The 20,962-nt window shown below is 36.0% G+C and overlaps 1 long non-coding RNA gene across 1 annotated transcript in view; it reads right to left on the bottom strand.

The window, feature by feature from the left end:
• The window catches only part of LOC148213600 (uncharacterized), a 46,066-nt gene extending 45,926 nt beyond the window's left edge, over window positions 1-140 (bottom strand). The window contains exon 1 of the long non-coding RNA XR_015794431.1: window positions 2-140. This is a non-coding gene — a long non-coding RNA (uncharacterized LOC148213600). The remainder of the gene's footprint in view (window position 1) is intronic.
• Window positions 141-20,962: the final 20,822 nt, after the last annotated feature.

Raw genomic sequence — 20,962 nt, 5'->3', positions numbered from 1 at the left:
CCTTGAATAAAAATAAAGTCTTCCTGCTTAGATTCTTTGGCAGAAGAAAAAATGACACCACCAACTCTAGTAATTCAGATGTTGAGTGAAGTGAAAGCAAATGCTTTCCACAGTTTGCCATTCTTCAGTAACACTCCAAAAGTTCAGATGACTCTGTTTAACACATTAGTGCTATAAACCATTTACAAATACCTACAGCAAGAATGAATTTAGTTCCTATTTGGCATCCACATTTGCATCATTGAACAAATATACCCCGCAGCCGGAGAACGCTGTGTCTTTTCAACTGATCAAACAAAAGGTACTAGAGTCAGGAGAGGTTTTTCTGCAGTTCGTTTTTCTGAAACTTCCAGAAAAACTAACTTCAATGATTCTGCAAGAATTACAATATAATATAGACAAGCAAAGTAACTGAGCAAAATTCAAAATCTCAGGCATGTTTAATAAAGAAATAATGGTAGCAATAATAATAACTACAAGGATTTTAGGCTCTTGTGGTGGGAGTGTTGCATGCTGCAATGATGCTGAGGGCTATGCAGGCCATAACCTTGTTACCAGAAGCTTCAAGCAAGCCAGACAGGCCTCAATTGAAAACCAGGCTAAATACCTCCAAAACTCAATAATGGTGAACACCAAAAATTATATTTCCATATTGAACCAATTGTAACTTGTGTCAGCAAGAACTGCCCCACATGCTTTGGCTCCTGAGAATGAGTGACAAGTAAGTTACAGGGTTCAGTCCTGTCTGCTAGGCCACAGGGCTTAGGACTGTAGTTCAAGTGGATGGCCCCAAAATGAAAAAAAATGGGCAAAACTGGAAATGAATTGCTTGTGGAAAGTTATTATCCATCTAAACCAATTTTAAAAAAATCCAAAATTGAATATTTGAAATGTGGAAACAGAGATTTCCAAATTCAAATATTATTGAACAAGAAATCATGGACCAATGTCATGTTATCTTTAAAAGCCAGTTCTTCTCAGATATAGAACTGGAAGCAATTGAGCAGATAGCAAATTAGATGTGGAATCTAATGAACCCCAAATTGTGGCAAATTTAATATCTGAAAATACAATAGAAAATGCAGTTGAACAAAATTTAAAAGATCACCTTGGCCAAGAAGAAGGAGAATAACAACAACAAAACCAAAAAGCAAAAATGAAGTAGTTAGAAAGATTACACCTGATTATCAGAAGGAATTGGCGGGAAAAATTAAAATACAAAATATAGAATTAATAAGATTACCATACTTAAAGCAAATTAAAAGAAAAGAATTGGCTTTCCATTTTGCCTGATGTTAACATGGCAATCCATGTTTGCCAACAGCAAATGTCATGAAGGTAAATAAACTTATGCACTCTACTGTTTTTGTTGCAACAGTAGAATTGGGAATTGAAATAATGAAACCAAAGACATTTGCATAAATAAATAAATAAATAAATAAATAAATAAATAGGGAAATTTGACTTGAACAACAAGTAAAAAGCAAAGCAAAACAAAACAAAATTTCAGGTAGATTTAAGTAACTTGAAGAATCTGAAACAAGACAATTTAAAAATGAAAAACTCAAACATTGTTTTAAAAAACCTTATAATATTAGACCTAAGGCCATTATAAAGTGGTTTTGGAAGATTTGGCAAGAATCTGTTATAAAAAGTTAACAAATCCTAGTAAGGCTCATAGCTCCAACATGACTTGTGCTCTTGGGCATTTACAACTGCATGAATTTTCTCTGAACGGTTGTGTATGCTGTGGGCTTTAATAGTGTGACTGCAATTTGTATTATGTTTAAGAAACTCATAGTTCACCAGTCTCTGCAATGCTGCCTTTTGATGCAAGTGAATTCTGCAGTCTTTCCCTCTATGGTTAGGGTTAGGGTTATGGTTCTGGTGTTTTTTTTTCAGAATGGCACTTTGAAATCTCTAATTGAGTGTCCTGGGAAGTTAAAACGCTGTGATATTACTTTGTCCTTTTTTTGAGTCCCAATTCTTTTGCACAACATCTGGCCTGTTTGTCCTATGTAGAATCCAAAGGGGCATTGCTGGCAGATTAAGGCATATACCACATTAGAGGAAGAGCATGTGAAGGTGCCTCTAATCTTGTATGTGAAGCCTGTGACTGTGCTATTGGGGCAAATGTGGGGGCAAAGTAAACAGATTCTGGTTCCCATGTTACCATCTTTGGTCTGTGGTCCTTGTTGCTTGTGAGAATCTGTTTCAGATTGGGTGATTGAATATAGAAGCATGGGTCTGCCTTCCAGTGCCTGGGGAAGTGCAGTGTCATTGTCCAGTATGGGTTGTAGCTTATTAATAATGCATCTGAACAGCTTGAGCTGTAGGTGACAACCAGTGTTGCTCTGTTTTTGTGGTCTGTCTCCTAATTGCCTGGGAATTGATCCGTTTGTATTGATTTGTCTATTGATTTCATTGGTATAATCTTGCCATTTGCTGATTATATCTGAGCACATAGTTGGCAATCCCCTTTTTGAGTATCATTGTCACTCCATTCCTTTTACTGGTCTCATGCCATTTAGTAATCATTTCAGTCCACTTATTTCTGCAACATTAAACTATATGTGCTTTAAAATGTGCTTTGACAGTTTCAAGTTTTCCTTAATTCATGCTCCTCACATTCTATGCTCCACTTGCATGTAGCCTTAGGAATTCCACTTTCAACACTGGCACCTTCCATGACCAAGGTTCCTTGTAGTTTTGGTTTGGCCACATAATCTCCTCCAGATTACCATGAAAATTGGACATGCTGCTCAGGAACTAAAGTCCTGCCTCCTGACCTGAAGATCTCATCATATGGGACCCAAACTTACTTGTTTAAAAAATGTTTCAGGCATGTCCATACAGTTTCTTGGCAAAATATAGAAATTATTTGCCATTTCTTTTTATGTGTTGTTGCTGTCACCATCTTGGATACTTAAGACATGTCCAAATATTCAAGATGATGACAGCAGCAGGAACAAACCAATTTTATTTCCCAGCATGAGAAAATTGCTTATTGTACATTGTATGGAAAGTTATGTACTTACTTTTATGGATGGAACATCATATCTGTCATCTTTCACTTTGAATATGGCTGTAGAGCAGGGCCCACAAGGGAGTCAACAGGCACAACTGGGGTGATCAAAGCCCTGTTCCTTTTTACATGCATGTGATGCATGCAACACACAAGAGGCAGGGCTTCAGTTGTCTGGATATCCCTGTCATATTGATACAGTTGCTTCCCCCACATAGACACCCAGATGTCTCTATGTATGCTGCAGCTAGGCAACCAAAATGACACATATTGGTAAATGAACTAATCTGTATTACAAACTTTCCTACATGCAAAAGCAGGACTCAGTGATATAGGAAAATGGAGGCAGATCATCACTTTAGTGACAATTCTGGGAGTTGAAGTCCACTCATCTTAAATTGGCCAAGTTTGGACAACACTGATCTATGATGTGTGTGGGGCATGATAAATAACAATATAAAACAAGTAAAAAAAAAATGTAAATGTTTTTTCCTTTGTTTGAGGGTCCTCAGAAAAATATGAGGTTTTGCCTTTGGGAGTGGGGAGGAAATAGGACTGTAGCAGAGGAAGAAAAGATTACATTCAGTGCCTGCACAATTCCCTTTAATTTTCACTCCCTGGTATATAATTTGCCATATGTAATTTGCATTTTAAGATTAACATGTATATTAACCACTTCTACTTTGTCCCTAAGCTTTTACATTTTAGTTCACACATCAAATATATTTAGGCTGAAACAAAGTCTAGAACACATTTATATTAGAGAGGATGGACACTGAAACTATATGGAAGCAGAATGAAATTCAGGCAAGAAAATTAATGCCATCTGGAACACAAAATACAAGCTTTTTTTTTTTTTAGTTCTTCACCTGCTTTTCCCATCCCTTCCTAAATCATCTAAATGTGAATCAGCAATTAAGAGAAGATGCTGCATTTAAATAGGTTTAAAGTAGCACTCCCCAAAGTATTATTTAAAATGAATTTAGAGAAAGTATAGTATCTTTGACATGCCTCTGGGAAAAAAATCGTTGGCAAACTAAAAAAAAATATTACGAGCTTCTTAAACAAGTGCTAAAAGCAGTGAATTAGGAAAATAGGCAATACATGATATAAAAGTTGGCTATTTGATGAACACAGTATGAATGTGTGGATCATAAGTAGCATAGAGAATAATGATCCAAAAATTACATCGTTTATTTATTTGAAATCCTATAATGAGAAAATGCTTACTTGGCTTTTGAACATTATTTATGTTTTTTAAATTTGTTTACATAGATCCTCTTAGCAATATAGGAAAGAAAAATGGGAATTTTAGCAGAGTTCATACAAGCCATTGAATCATTTAGCCCAAAGGCCAGAATTCTTTTAACGGTACTGGAAACAGTAATGTAGTTTCATCTTAAAAGTTTCTTGTGATTTTGCCATAACAAATCCCAATCCAACCTGAACAATGACTGCAAAGAGACCCAAGAATTAACACTGTCCTTGAACAACGAGATAATGTCATGAGATTAAGGGACAAAAAGATCCAAATCAGAGCAAACAACAGTTACAAAAGTCCCATGTTGCCGTTAAAAAATACAAAGGTACTTTCTGCAATCTAATCTCCCCAGCAGTCAGCACATTTAAACTTATTTGAATATAAGTGTTCAGACTATGCATTATGTTGAGTTGCCTTAGTAGAAATATAATCTTGCTTGATTATTATGCACAAGTCAGCCTTTTCATACGTGTATCACTTGTTCATCATCTACCATAGAGAATTATTGTATGTCAACCAAAGTCACGTTTTGTGAGATGGGCGGCCATATAAATATGATTGATAAATAAATAAAAATAAATGACTATAAATAAATTTTTACTATAACAAACTAACTGAAAAACAAAGCATCATTATCTTTATCTAGCCAACACTGACTATTGCAAAAAAGCTTAGCAGGATTATACTTCGAAGAAAAGACCACCAAGATTTTCCAGCACTGTACACTAGACAGGAAATTATTTTTTTTTTTAAAAAAACCTCATCCTGGAAGAAGACAATATCAAAATAAAAAAACTACATGATCATGTCCAAGAGTCAAGCTGAAGGCAGACTTCACCTTTTCAAGTATATTTACCCCATTATTTCATGGCTTTTTAATCTGATATCCCAGTTATGGCATCTAGGAAGTATTTTCTTCCAAAATTTACCCATAAAATGCTCCTATGACCGTAATAAAGTTTTGATTTGATTTGATTTGTGTTCCTTTGAGCGGTATAAGGTGGACTGTATGATAATTATTTTAGTGAACTGTCCACAGAGGGGGTTCAAAAGGAAAGGTCTTAAAACAGTGCACTCATTGTGACTACTTCCCCCACCCATTCAGTTTATACCTAGCATATCTGACTCATTTGCCACAAACAAACTGATTTTTTTTTCACATCACCACTTAACTCACATGTGATTGGTTTCAGAGAGTATGCAAATCTTTCACTTAGGTTTATAGCAAACAAGTGTAGTGCTGCAATTCTTTTTTCAAATACTGCATTTTTAAATAAACAACTGTTGCATGAAACAAGGGATATGAACAAGGGCAGAATTTTAATACCACTGGATTGATCAGGAAGCATTTCTTTAAAATACAGAATTGATTGTACTCTTCTACTTTTATCTCAAATTTAGCTCATCTTTTAAATTTTCACTAGATTGTCCTTTAAATGTGGGATTCTGTCTTCCATATATTTAGAAAGTAGCTACTTATGCTAGAAAATATAATAAAGTGAAGGTTTACTGACACATGTTTTGTCTACTAAGTGCTAGTAATCTGAGGTGGTGGCAACATCACAACCTGGACATTCTTAAGCAAGATCATATGGACCGCAAAGGTTATTGACCTGTTGGAAACTGCTGGCAGCAGATTGAGTGAGTCACAATAAAAAAATAATCTCAAAAAAGCTTATGGCATCTTAAAAACGAATATATTCGTTACGGTATAAGCTTCAGTGGATTACTGTATCAAGTACATTAATAGTTAATTATGTATGTATTTGGTTTTTATTGTGATTGTGTTTTTATCCTATTTTACTGTATTTTAATTAATATTTATTTTTTGTTTTTATTGTAAACTGCCCAGAGTCACTTCCTAGAGAGATGGGCAGTAACCAAATTTGAAATATAAATAAATAAACAAACAAACAAATAAATAAAATATCCTGAGTTGACAAGTAATATTCAATTCTAATAAAATTACAACAAGGCTATTCATAACATCTGTTATGTGTTATAACAAGTAATATCTGAATTCTAAAGTAATATCAGAAGGCAAGAAAGACAATCTAGTTTTTACAGTATACAGTGGTACCTCGGGTTATGAACGCCTCTACTAACGAACATTTTGGGTTACGACCAGCTTCGGCAGGAAAAATTTACCTCGGGTTACAAACTCGCCTCGACTTACGAACTGGATCCGCGGCCATTTTCCCTGCTGCCACGTGGTCGCGGCTTCCTGTGGGTGAGGTCACGGTAGCAAGGAGACGTTCGGTGAGGCTTGTGGTGTGTTTTGTGGTGTTTTGCGAAGGTTTTTGGTGTGTGTGTTAGCATGGCTCCAAAGAAAATGCAGAGCAGGCTTGGCAGGAGTAAGGCTCTGAAGAGAAAATTGCCTCGGGTTGCGACCAAACTCGGGCAGAGGGTGGAACGGATTAACCGGATTTACATTGAACCCTATGGGGAAATTTGCCTCGGGTTGCGACCAAATTCGGAGGGCGGAACAGATTAACCGGATTTACATTGAACCTTATGGGAAACTTTACCTCGACTTGAGACCAACTCGAGTTGCAACCAGAGTCACGGAACGGATTAAGTTCGTATCCCGAGGTACCACTGTATTTTTCAAGAGCAAGCCCAACATGCTTGCTCACACAGTTTACTGGTCAGAATGATTAACCTATAATTGAGAATTATGGTTAACCATTCAAGAAGCCTAAAAATTTCACCAATTCCATTTATCTATTTAAAAATCAGCAGAGCATCCAGAAAGATGGAATTAGGCCTACAAGCCAGATGTAGGCATTTTCCATCTCTGCTTTATGTACTGATGTGACACGAGTGAAGCTGAAACAAACAGGCTCTGCGAATTGGCACGTTGCTCTTTCAGAGTTAGCCAGGATAAATCAGAAATTTTGGTTTATTGTTATGAAACAACAACTCCTATAATTAAGGTACAGCACATCAAAATGCTTTATAGCTCATTGTTCTGAACTATTATTCTGTTTGTGGCTACTTTTTTTTGCTTAGTTCCTTTGAGGCTCTTGAAAAGCCTGAGAAATCTATATTACATTTCCCTAGATTTTTCCTTTGCATTGTACTTTACAATGTTCCATCATCTTACCAATTTGCAGTGTGCATGCTTTTCATGAATATGCATTGTTGGAAAAGATAGGAATGTTCTTATCACATTAATGGCTTGGCAATAGTATAAATGAAATGAATACTAATAAAGTCAAAAATAACCTTGATACAGAAGATAGTTTAATGTTGGATGGATTGTTCATATTTAAATAGCATTTGTGACATTGTGGCCCCATCCTTAATTTTAGTGTTTGAATAGCACATGAACATTCAGGTGAAGATAATATCAATAGCTTTGAAAAGAATACAGTGAATCTCTTATCTGTTATAATTTCAGGTGTATAATATAAGAACCAGCTTTAAGACAATTGTCCTGTGAATTAATTTCATTACCTGTCAGTGCTCCTTTTAATATATTAATGACAAAACTCAACTTGAACTCTTTGAATTCTTAAAGAGAAAATGAAGGTCTGTTAAAACATTCAATACATGGACATGGTAGCATTTCTGATAAATTAAGGTTGGGGAAATTAGTTTTTAAATTAGTGGAGTCTTTGATGCTCTCTGAGATTGGTTGTTTGCTTACAGGCATTTCATTACCTGACTAGGTAATATCATCAGTCCTAGTGAGTGTGGAGTTTGCTGTCCTACATAGTGGCTGTTAGCTCTCCAAAACATTTTAAGTAAACCAAAAGACCCAGTAGCCCAAGAAGGAGAAACAGGATTCATCTACAACATGCAATATATGGACCATAACAGCTACTATGTAGGACAGAAGGCAGAAGAGTAGCAGAGTGCATCCATGAACACCAACTAGTAGTCAGAAGACACGATTAAAACTCCTTAATCTCACATGGATAGACTCAACCATAGTTTCAACTGGCAAACTGTGAGTATCCTAGACCAAGCTAAATCCAAAAATGCTAGGGAATTCTAGGGAATCCAAAAATAAAAAGACCAGAACACATCCTCTCCAGCAACTAACACCCAGATAAGCAGGGATTAACACCAGACAATCAAGCAGAAAACAATACCCTAATCAAGGAACTACCAAGGAGAAAACCATACCCTCACCAATACTGGTAGGGCAAACTACTGTATATAAACAGGGAGCAAACCCCAAGCTCAGCAGCACTGATGATGTTACCTAGTTGGGTAATGGAACATCTGCAAGCAAACAACCAAGCTCAGAGAGTACCAAGGATTCCACAGTTCAACCCAGAACTACATACAGTCTCTTCTAAATTAGTCTCATTTTACACATACTTATTATTACTTGTGACAACTTATTAACTCTACCACTGCTCTATTATTGTATGGATTTCTATAATTAGAAAAGTAAAACGAGTTTTGTGATTTCTTTGTTAGCCAACTCATTACATAAATGTAACAACAGCCATTCTTGGCTATATGAGCTATATGAGTATATCCCCAGTATCCTGTGGTTCTAATAGGAGGTAACCATTTGGGTTTTCAAACATTTAAAGTTACAGGTTGTTACATGATCACAATCAACATCTATAGCGTCCTTCCTCCAGAAGAAAAGAAACCAAGCAAGATAGTAAGCAGAGAATCAGGCTGCTTAATGTGCTGATAAACTAACACCTTTTTGATGAAAGATGCATGACATTAAGATCATGCTTAATAGGATTATTAGTTATCATAGATAATAGATTAATTTATTTTTGCTGGGGAAAGGGTGGGTACAATCTTCTGATAAACAAGCAAGAGATGCTAGACTCAATTCCAGTATCTCTTGTGAAAAGACTGTGAAGTATACAAATTAGGAAGAAACTATTGAGACCATGGTAAGAGGGCAAGACCCACATTCCACTAGATATTGTCAACACATACTTACTTTGTTTATATTGCTCACTATTGCTTTAACATTGCTTTAAATTAGAATGATTTTTGCCTTGAAATGGATAATGAAGTGTCATGTAAATGTTTTAATGAATTTAAAAATGTCCTCAGTATAAGGAAGTTCCATCAGAAACATCCATAATATTTATCATGTGGAAGTACTGTATAGGAAATAGGCTACTACCCATCAGTTAATAATATATTATTATATAGATGGTGAATCTGATATTTGGAGTTTTCAAACCTGAACATGCTTACTCAGGAATAAATTCCATTGATCTGAGTAGATACTGTCCTATACAAAAGAAGATTTGCTTTTCTTAAGCTTTTTGTTCTTCCAGCAATTTGTAAATATATCAGCCATGGTAAATTTAACTCTTCGCTAGATAATTCTTGCTGTGTCTTTATACTGCTTCTGGAGTCTGGATGCACTGTATTTGCACTTCTGGATATGGACATATCCATATCTATAATTTCACTTGTTGCAGTAATTATCTCCAGAATAAAAAGCATTTTTGGTTGAGGTAGAGGTAAGGTTGCTGGCTTTATTATTATTTTTGTAGTGTTCTTGTTTTTATCGAGTTTTGTTTTATAATATGTCCTTTTAAATTCTTAACTTCTTTTGTATCCTTATACCATAAATATCTGTGAAGTCCATTAGCTAGGCCATCCCCTTCTATTATTGACATTCTGCTATTTGAAGATTTTACCCATTCTGTTCTCCATGACAAACAACTTGCACAGGAATATAATTTAAAATTCAGAAGAGCTCTATCTTTTTGAATCTTGCACTCTTGAGTTTTTTTTTTCCATTCCAGATAAATCTATTGCCTGTTCTTTGCCAATATTGCAAGGTAATACATTCATTTCAATGGTTGCAATTAATCCTAACCAGAGAGCTTTAATTTTTTCCCCACCTTTCAAGACCTTTTAAAATTTCTTTTCATAACTTGATGGAGGATCTTTAAGACAAATGATATAATCTGAAACACACAGAATCAAGACTATCTACTAGGAGGTATATATACATTGCTATTAAAATATGACATGGGGATAGAACAAATAAAAAATTGTATGATAGTGCAAAGTGGATGCAAAATGTTAAAGAAAAACATTTACAATACAAGGGGAAGAATTATGGAAAAATCAATAAAATTTACCCCAAACTAAAATTTAAGAGAAAATTAGTACAAAGTATTTTACAGAGAGTATATAACTCCATCAATAATTGCAAAAATAGATAAATCATATAATAAAAATGCTAAAATTGTTGTGATTACAGAAGGAACATTTTATCATATGTGGTGGTCATAAAAAAACTCAAAAGTACTGGAAAGAAGTATACAGTATTATTAAAAACATTTTAAAAACAACATTTGAATTGAAACCTCAGGTTTTTTTGAACTAAGAATTGTTCCAGAACACATAAATAAAAAATCTATACACTGATGGATGCAAGAACAAATCTATCTCAACACTGTCATGACCTAGGCTCAGGACTCAGAATCTGAATCTGACCCTGAAGAAGCTGCTCCAGCTGAGCCTGTGGAATGTCAGCCTCAGGGGAGACAAAGCCAGGAATCACATGAGGCTGATCAAACAAAGGCATCACCTGAGCAGCTGGAGAAGTCAGATGTGGATGACGTAAGGACTCCCAGCCCCCACACCCGACAAGAAGAGAGCAGAGCAGCAAAGGTCTATTAGGCTTCTTGCCAAGCAAGTGAGTAAATCTCCTGATTAATGACAGCTGGCTGCAGCCTTATTTAAGAAACAGCTCTGACCTATGCTTTCTTTGCTAGGAATAATATGTGATCTCTGGCTCTTGCATAATGTTCCTGCAAATTCCATTTGTATTTGAAACCTTGGACCTCTGGACTGGATGAGAACCCTGATCTGGTTCTTGGAATCCTGGATTTGGACTACGCTTCTGTGTGTCTCTATTTAGAAAGCAAACTCTTTAGACACTTAGAGTGTCAATTTTTAAGGGAAAAACAATTGATGTAAGGACTGTAATCAGAGCTAATTTCAATGCTTATAAACATGTTGATTGCAATTATCAGTTGGGATACAATGGGAAGGAACTTGAAATTAAGTAGTTTTCCCCTTAAAATAATGATAAACAGTGGTGATATTAATAACAGAGTTGTATAAAATTATTTTGTGTGTGTGCACCTTTGAGTTATTGTTGACTCCTGGCAACTGCTCCTTTTGATACTTTAACCTTATAAATGTAATCTGTGTGTGCATTGTTCCTTCAAGTCAGTGTTGACTCCTGGGGACTACCTGGATTAGTCCCTGCAGTTTTCTTGGCAAGATTTTCAGAAGTGGTTTGCCATTGCCTGCTTTCTAGGGCTGAGAGAGAGGGACTGGCCCAAGGTCACCCAGCTGGCTTTGTACCTAAGGCAAGACTAGAACTCATTCTCCTACTTTCTAACCTGGTGCCTTAACCACTACACCAAACTGGCTTTCTTATAGAGTTATAGCAATTTTTAAAAAAAATTAGTTCTATACAATCAATTAATCAAATACTATACTTCAAATTTTGTGACAATTGTGACTTCTCTGTTTATTTACTGATATTTTACTCTTTTAACCACTAAAAAAAGATAAACTTATCTGGCAAGAATACATTCAACAAACAATGACTAAAGAATATGAGCAGGACTTGCGTATTACGTGGTGGGAATATATTTTTGAAAGATATTTTGTGTGGCAATTTTAATACAGTATTTACAAAGAGTGGGAAGTGTTACAAACATCTGTGAATGTTTCACAATAGTGGAGAATGAAGACTAATATATTTTAAGGTAACTGTGTGCTGGTATCAGTGTAGATGTGTCATGTCTTGGATCTAAACACAATTCAGGCAATACTGCAGAAAAGAATACTGCAGAACTAAAAGTCACTCATTAGAACAGCAGAGCCAGTTATTAAAACTCTGCTGTGTGTGAATTTCCATTTCCATCTCAGTATTTAATATTCTAGTTTTCAAAGCACTTCGGCAGCAATTATGATTCTGAGCATAAGTAAAAAAAATGAGGCTGGTTCTATGGAATCAAGTTTACTGCTTAGGCATATCTGGGGGGTGGTAAAGGAGAGACACGAGTGCTTCCATGCCTCCATAGTAATAAGCATTACTTAATCTAATCTAGGCAATTACGTCTGAAACCCTTGCCATCTTTCTCCAGCTAAGGCCTCTCTTTTGGTATCCTTTTTATCTTTGAGAGCTGCAGCAATAATGATGCAACACAGAAATGGGTTGTATTGCATCATAAAAATGGGTGGAACTGTGATCTGTTCTCTGCCATTTTCTTCTACTTATTGGGAGTGGCTTAAGTAACATGTTAGTATTCCAAGCCTATTTTAAGGCTTACAATGTTAAGATAAACTTTAAATGGCAGAAAATTACACCATTGATTCTCAGCATTTTGCTACCAATTTTGGCAATGTGATTGGAGGAGGCTCTGGTAAAAAGTGAGAGCCTCCAAAGGTGGCTTGAGAGGAGAGAATGCAAATTGCTTGCCTGTTATACACACTTACCTGAGTCAAGCCCCATAGCTTTCAATAGGGTTTATTGACTTCTGCACAGCAAGGACAGAATTACACTATAACAAGCAAACAAAATGGGCCATCGATTGGTTCTTTGCATGAATGGGAAATGTGCTTTTTTCCCCAAAACTTCCTGCACTGATTTCAGTGAAGGGGGCACATATTGCCTCTTCCTAATGCTGTAGATTTCCTACAAATTTCTGCTGAAATTAATCAATGGAAGAACAAAGCTGAAGGTATACAGCTCAAAAAGCCTTTCAGTGACATTTAGCATGCTTTGTCTTCACATAGCACTCTAGTTCCTCTGTAAATGTCATCCCATTCTGTCAGTTACCCTTCTTTGTTTCTGCTTTTTCCCCATGTCCATTAATTGGCAAATGAAGGTCCATTTTAAGAAATCTCTGGATCCCGGCCACAGATGCAGTTTTGACTGTCCCAGAGGGAACAGCTGGACTTCCAGCTGTTTCCAGAGTGAATCACTTGGAGTTCCTCTTTGGGGCCTTGAAATGGATTGGATGGTTTCTTATATTCTTAATATTTTGGGAAGCTGCAAACAAGATGTATACATAATGTTAGAACCCTCTCCCCAACAGAATATTGCAGCACTTGAAGTAATGACTGAATGTACGTGATATTCACGTTGACTGGATACTGAGATATTTGTACTTCTATTTGGGGCAAGAGTCATATAGAAGAAACTTGGCTGAATCCTTCTAGGTATCCTATGAACATTATCAGTTGCATCAGTTGACACATCCACAAATATATTCCTTGGGAAAGATACATGAAGATGATCTCAAATGTATCTTTTAATTTAGAACATATAATAGCAAATTTGTTTTTAAAAAGTATAACATCATAGCATGCTTTTTAGGTTTTGTATTTCTGCTATCGGGTATACTTGAAAGATAACCCATATGTCTTGAAACAGATCTGCTGAATGCTTTTCTATCAGTGTGGACAAGTTTCCCTCAATTTACTGATAAACCATGGATCCTGGCAGGGTTTGCAGTGTGGGAGAGCAGAATGAGTCATTACTGTTGGCTGCTTGTTCATTTTCACCTCTCTATATAATGAGACTAGAATTTTGACAAGATCTCTAGCCATATCACCTGGAAACCACCCAAGAATGTTCACAAATCCATCCAGTTCCATAAGCCTTCAGGGGTTGGTCATCTACTCTTGCAGGGTTCAGTGTGGTATACCAGTGCATGTAGCCTTATTTGTACTGGGAGAAGAAAAGCAGCAGTAACATTCCTTCTAAAGCTAAAGACATTGTCAAGTTGAGTTTGACTCCCTGTAATTACATGGATACTTCCACACAGTTTTCTTAATAATAGTATGGACGTGGCTTACCATTTTCTTCTCCAGAGTTTATTTTGACTTGTCAAATCTAGCTTACGGCTCTGGAAATACTAACCACCCTGAGTGACCATGCTTAATTTCAAAATCCAGAGAAAGCCTGCCTGTGCTGCCACCTGCTAAGATGAAATTCCTTCTATAAAACTATAACAATTGGGCCTTCGCTATAAAATGGGCCTGGGACCTGGATTTTTAGTTTTTTAGTAGAAAAACACCAGAAAGTCTGTCAGAAATTCCCTGGTTCTGTAAAAAAATTATTAAAATTATATACCTTTGTAACAGTACCTCTGGCTTCAGGTCAACTACTGCAGAAGAAATTGCCTGATGCAAAAGTAATCTCTCATCCAAGGTTAGGAAAATTGCTTTATGTCTTTGAAAGCTCCTTCACCTACCTGAATTGTACACTGTGTGTGCTGTATGAATAGTGGCATTAAACATACTTTCACTTAGTACATTGTGGAGATGTTGTTGCTATGGGCTCTGTTGCTTAGAAATCCAGTTGACTACGGTTCTTCAAATGCTAAATAGGCTTCATCCATTTTTATTTAGCATGCTGTAGCTCTTCACAGTATTGTAGTTGAGAGAGAGAGTTTCTTACTCCAGCATAAATGAGATAAATTCACTTTAAAAAGGCCTTGTGGTATAAGCATTAGATCTGGAGAATGAGTCAAATCAGTTTGCAAGACAGATTCAGTGTAATGCTAAATAACAGCAAGAAGAATAACCACAGGTTAGTCATAACTGATCTCTAATGAAAAACAATATAAGTAGAAGAAGGATTGGAAGATGTTCACAAATATTGTAAAAAACAACACAAACGAAATAAGCAAAAGTTTCCATGAAAAAGCCAAAGCTAGCAAAACTCACTTCTTATGTAGAGGTAGAGAACAATACCAGCTAAAATGCTTATTTATTATAATTAAATATATAGGATGCAGAATACATTTTATCACCATGTAAATTAATATCTGAATTTTATTTCTGTTGAGTTTTTAGAGACTTTCCTATGTTTTACAACAGGAATAAGCTGAAGTTAAAGTGTTATCTACTGGCTGACCTCTGGCTAACTGGTGGTAGATCAGCAAGCATTTTGGATATCCAAAGTAGCTGTAACAAAATTATTTGGAATGAAGAAAGCTTAGGATAGATAGGACAGGGTTGTTTTCTGGTGAGATGGGCAGCTATATAAATTGTATAAATAAATAAAAATATTTTTGAGTGAAAGAAAGAATGAACTATGAATTCTTTTCACCTCTTATATTCAGAGTCAGACATTTTCATTGCAAGGGTATTTCTTTCTTTCTTTCCTTTTCCTAAGCTGGTCAAACACAAAACAGTTTCTGGGAAGCTAAAATCTGCATTTAAGAATGTAAGCAATTTTAAACAATTTCTGAGCAGGGAGAAGGCATATTAGACATCCTATGTGTAAAGCCTTCTTTGTGTGTGTGTGTGTGTGTGTCTGTATCTTTTCTGAGATAAGGCAGCCACAAAGACAGGAAAGAAAAATGTCATCTATTCCTAGTATAACTAGGCTTTTAGGCCCATACTGGACACATTTCCTGTTTTCTGTCTGCAGGATTTTGTGATATGTGACCATTTGCCAAATTCAGAGTAGCAGAAAAGTGTATTATGCTTTGAGTATAATTTGGAAGCCCATCCTGTGGTTTCCTAGCAACTACAGCACAGATTTCCTCCTCCTAAAGATAACCAAAATACTAGTTTCCTGAATGGTAGCTTAATATCTACAATGAATACACTTTTAGGCAGCATATCTCTGCTTTCAAACTCCTCTTCAAGAATGGCTATTTCTCATGCAAGGTTGAGAATTTATAGAAATTGGATTGCTTCCAGCAAACTGCCTGACTCAGCAAGAAAGCAACAGTCTATGGTAGATCTTCAATTCTTCTTTGTTCTTTTAGCCACAATATTGGCACTAGCACAAGGAGCTCTGTTCTTCTGAAACAGACCAGTGCCCCATCTCTCCTGTCTTTTCTACAGTCTGTTGCAGTAGCTTGCTAAGGCCCGAGGCAGGACTTTTTCCTTTGCATTCCATCTCTAGATGCTGGAGAATGAAGTTAAGCTCTTCTGTATGGAGAGCTATAGAGACAAGATCCAATACCTATCTCCTTCAGTAGGCTTATTGGATGTGAACTAGGCCCTGGTTTTAAAAACCAGAATACAAATTTTTTTTAAAGTATATTGAAATGATCACTAACCTTGATACCAAAATCAGATTTTTTGATCCCTTCCTTCCCTATCCTCCAGATAAGAACTACAAAGCCTGATAGCAAAGTTCTGAAGAACAATCTTAACTTTTCCAAGAAAATAATAGGTGAAATAAGTGGTTGAGCTAATCATACCTCTTGCAACTCTAAAACATTTAAAACAATGGGTCCGTTTTTTAAAAAGGCCCATCTTCTCCAAACCAATCAATACTTAATGGCAGGTTAGGAGCTGCATTTGGCGCCAGCTGCAACTTCTGGGATATCTTCAAACCCAATGTAAAACAAAAAATTGCAATAGGCTATCTGGAAGATGTCAGATCTAGGAAAAATTGTCAAAGGCTGACTCCTCTCTCTTCCCTTCCCTCCCCTTCCTCCCCCTCTTTTTATTTACATTTTCTCTACTAATAATTGAATATGAAAAAGCAACAAAAAGATGTAGTTATTTTGCTAAATAATTTGTAGATAAAACACTCACATGGGATATCTTCAAACCCAATGTAAAACAAAAAATTGCAATAGGCTATCTGGAAGATGTCAGATCTAGGAAAAATTGTCAAAGGCTGACTCCTCTCTCTTCCCTTCCCTCCCTTTCCTCCCCTTCCTCCCCCTCTTTTTATTTACATTTTCTCTACTAATAATTGAATATGAAAAAGCAACAAAAAGATGTAGTTATTTTGCTAAATAATTTGTAGATAAAACACTCACATTTGCTCAAATTTGTCTGCCAGATGGGCAGGTCCTCATGGGTAAATAGAGGCAACATCCTATGATGTCATCCTTTATGGCTGTAACACCCAAGGAAGTGGACAGGGTCCTTTGTGGGATTAAGGATTTGGATCCTTATTACTTTTGGAATTGTCTAATTCAGGTAAAAATTGCCAGCCCAATATGTATTAGCTAAGTAGAGGTTCTTCACATTCCCATTCCAGGAAGGTGGGGACAAATGGCCCACAGATGGCCTTGTCAGTTGTAGCACTCTCATACTGGAATTGCTTTCCCTCCAATGCCAGGAGGCCCCCAACCTGATGATATTCAGGTAGGCAGTTAAAACTATTCTTCCATAGGCCCTTTTTTAAAAGATTTTTTTATTTCGCTTTTATTATTTTTATAAATAATTCAAGGCGGCGGACATACCTTGTACTCCTTCCTTCTACTATTTTCCCCACAACAATAGCCCTATGGGCTGAGAGAGAGAGACTGGCCCAAAGTCACCCAGCTGGCTTTCATGCCTAAGGTGGGACTAGAACTCACAGTCTCCTGCTTTCTAGCCTGATCCATAACCACTAGATCTTTGGTGACATGTGAGCTGTACCAATGCATCATGTAGTTTGATTGTGCCTGTTTTGATGGTTATAAACTGACTAAAATCAAATGAGTAGGCAACAAATACTTACGTGTGTGAGTTCAAAAATCCCCAAAAAGAGCTTGGTTTACAATTAGAAATGAAACTGTGATGCCTCAAATGAGTTATTTTATAGAGCAATATGAATTTACTTCTCCTCCAAGCCAACTCTCTCTTCCATTCCATCCACTACAGTAATTTATCCAGGGGGTTAGTTAAAAAGTAGGAAGGGGGAATGTTTTCCCCCATTCCTGGTTCCTGATGCAGTGCTACAGCAATGACTTCATTGCTAATGGCTCCTGGAAATGTACTTGCCCCAGGGATATTGGTTCCTGCATACATACACAGCCCTTATGTTATGCCCTTTCCCTGTTATTCCTTTTGCAGAGCACAGGAAAGGAATATGAAATAGTAATCCAAAGGAATTAAAGGCATGACATGATAGGAAAACATAGCTAAAATTAGTGTTAACCAACACCATTCACTATACCTTTACATACCTTTCTACCTTTGCAAACCATCCTTGTTTCCATCACATCCATACGTACCACATTTTGTTTTTTTATACTTCTCATATTTTTCTTTTTCAGAACTCATCAACTCTATTCAATCATGATTTTGTTAGGTTTTCCTTCCCTCTTGTTTTATTCACTGTTCCGTCATACTTATGTTTTGCAATTTGATCTTCATTCATTTCTCTCTTAATGAATAAACCACCTAGACTACTGCTAGAAACTCACTTGAATGCACATTTATTCATCTCCTATACTTTGTAAACTTTCTCTCTTCTTCTTTAGCACACACACTTCTTAAGTAATTCATTTCCACTGCATTCAGCGATGTTTCTCCTTATATAATCAATTATAACTTCACACTCTTATACACATCTATTTTCATTCAATACCTTGACTCCGAGGCCCTGAAGCAAAAACTCATAAAGCCTGACTTAATTTATTTACACTACATTATTGGATTAATGTAATTTTCATCTTCCCCTTTAGTTGTTCTCATATTTATGTTTGATTTTACTGTTATTTTTAATTTTCAAAGTTGTTTTTGTTGTATTTGTTCATGCTATATCTGATTGCATTGTCAATAGCTGTAAATAAATACTACTACTACTACTATTGCTATCTACACTTATTTGACATTGTTTTCTTACAGCTGACACCTACTGCCCGCTACCTTTCTACTGGTATTTACATGTCTTAAAATTTCTCCATTCATTTTTCCATCTTTAGAAAACATTCTACAAAGGTACACAAATTAATCTACTTGCTCTAGTTTTTTGTCATTTACTTATAATTTGCTGTTGTTCATTTTCCCTGTCAAATACCACTACTTTGATAATTGCTATATTAAGTTCTGATCCACATTTCTTATTGCATCATCACTCTTTATAACATTCACTGCAAATCACTCAGATTCTAAGCATAGAGCATGACATTGCCTACGTACAAAAGTACACATACATTTGTGTTCCAGACCAGCACACCTCTAATATAATCACAAGTGTTGTTACTTATTTATTCCTAAGTACCAAGGAGATAGCATATGTTTTTACTTTATTCTGTGATCAATACTGAACCATTAAGCATTCCATTTATTCTCAGGTATGCTTTGTTTCAATGATACATAATTCTCTCTGCACACACTATACAGTGTGTAATTTTGTTCCTCCTTTTTTTTTTGCAATAATCATTCTCTTATATGCATTTTTCTCACTCATAGCATCTTTCAGTTCACAATTTCAGCATACATCTTTTTTCCTACCTCCCATTAGTGCATGCATTTCTGACGCACTTTCTAACAATTCATTTCACTCTCTTCCTTACTTCTTTTCCTTACTTTTTTCCTTAGGTCTGCTATCTGTTCATTCTGTTGGGAGATTAAACTATCTTCAAATTCTTTCATACAGAATTGTACTTTTTCTTCCTGCCATCATTCTACTTTTACTCTAGTTTCTTTCACTTCTTTCCTTTTCTTTAATGTCTATTTTTCTCCAAGATCCACTCTTGATGCTATCAAAGAATGATCTGCCTCACATTCAGAATCCTTCATCATCTTTCTAGCTTCGTTAATTCTTTCCAATTTTTAATAATAAACCATTAAACCAATTATACTTTTAGATTTATATTAATTATTTTGCCATGCGTACATATGAACATGTTTATGCTTAAACCATATATTCAAAGCAAACAGACCTTAATTTAAGCAGATATTCACCAAATGGTGCCAATTCTCAAATAACTTTTTCTGCATCTTGTTCCCACCAATCCGTTCATGCAGAATATGTTTTTCTGTGGATTGAATTCATTCCAAATGTTGCACAATTACCCCCAAAACTCATGTCTGTTTCTTCTACACTGGTCACTGGAGCATAACATATAATTATCACCAACTTATGGATTCCTACTTTCAAATGCAGCCACAACAATCTAAATGATAGTAATTCATAATTTCTGACATATATTTTATCTCTTTCATAATTAAACCTCTTCATAATTAAACCTCCATCTTCATTTTCCTGTATGTGTCTATTAATTTCACTCTATAGGACCAGGCCACCCTCATCCAGATCTGTTGCACCCTTTGCCTTTCTTTTTGTTTCACAGACTCTCAATATATCCACTTCTCTTTCATTTCATTGGTAATTCATTCTCTTTATCATTCCTCTCACATTCCAAGTTACACTCTTCCATGTTCCATGGTCATCACTAGTTGGGGCTATTAAGTATTGACATTCATTCATTCATTCATTCATTCATTCATTCATTCATTCATTCATTCATTTTGTATGCTGCCCATTTCCCCTGGGGGGAGGACCTACATTGCTTATTGTGGCTTTTGGTGAACTTTGCAGGACATTTTTTAACAGAGAAAGTGCAGAGTAGGCTACCAGGCTTTGTCACAATCCTGCCACATGCAACCATATGCCACTTCCACCCAAATATTTTCACTATTTTATGCATCCCATCAATGAGAAGCTATATACTGTTTCCTGACACATACTCAGGATGCTGATTTGTGTCCAGGAAATTTCAGTAGTTCTAGAAAAATGGATTTCTCCTGACTTATAATTACTGTTCGTGGCTACAACAACAATCAAGATTCTGGAACAAATGGAAAAACTCTTTTCTTTATTCTTTTTCCTTTTTCCACTCCAGAATAAACTTGTGACAGAGAAATTCTGCAGGCTTCAGTAGTATGGATGGAGTTAGAGAAAGGAGGGTGCCGTTCTGGTTTAAAGATCAGTGGTCATAATAGTA

Source organism: Python bivittatus, unplaced genomic scaffold (assembly GCF_059951505.1).
Source record: "Python bivittatus isolate LINGU-HERP-01145 unplaced genomic scaffold, Pbiv_v1 ctg000980_np1212, whole genome shotgun sequence".
NCBI lineage: Eukaryota > Metazoa > Chordata > Lepidosauria > Squamata > Pythonidae > Python > Python bivittatus.
The sequence above is the reverse complement of the archived record's forward strand: the minus strand, read 5'-3'. Positions and strand labels throughout refer to the sequence as shown.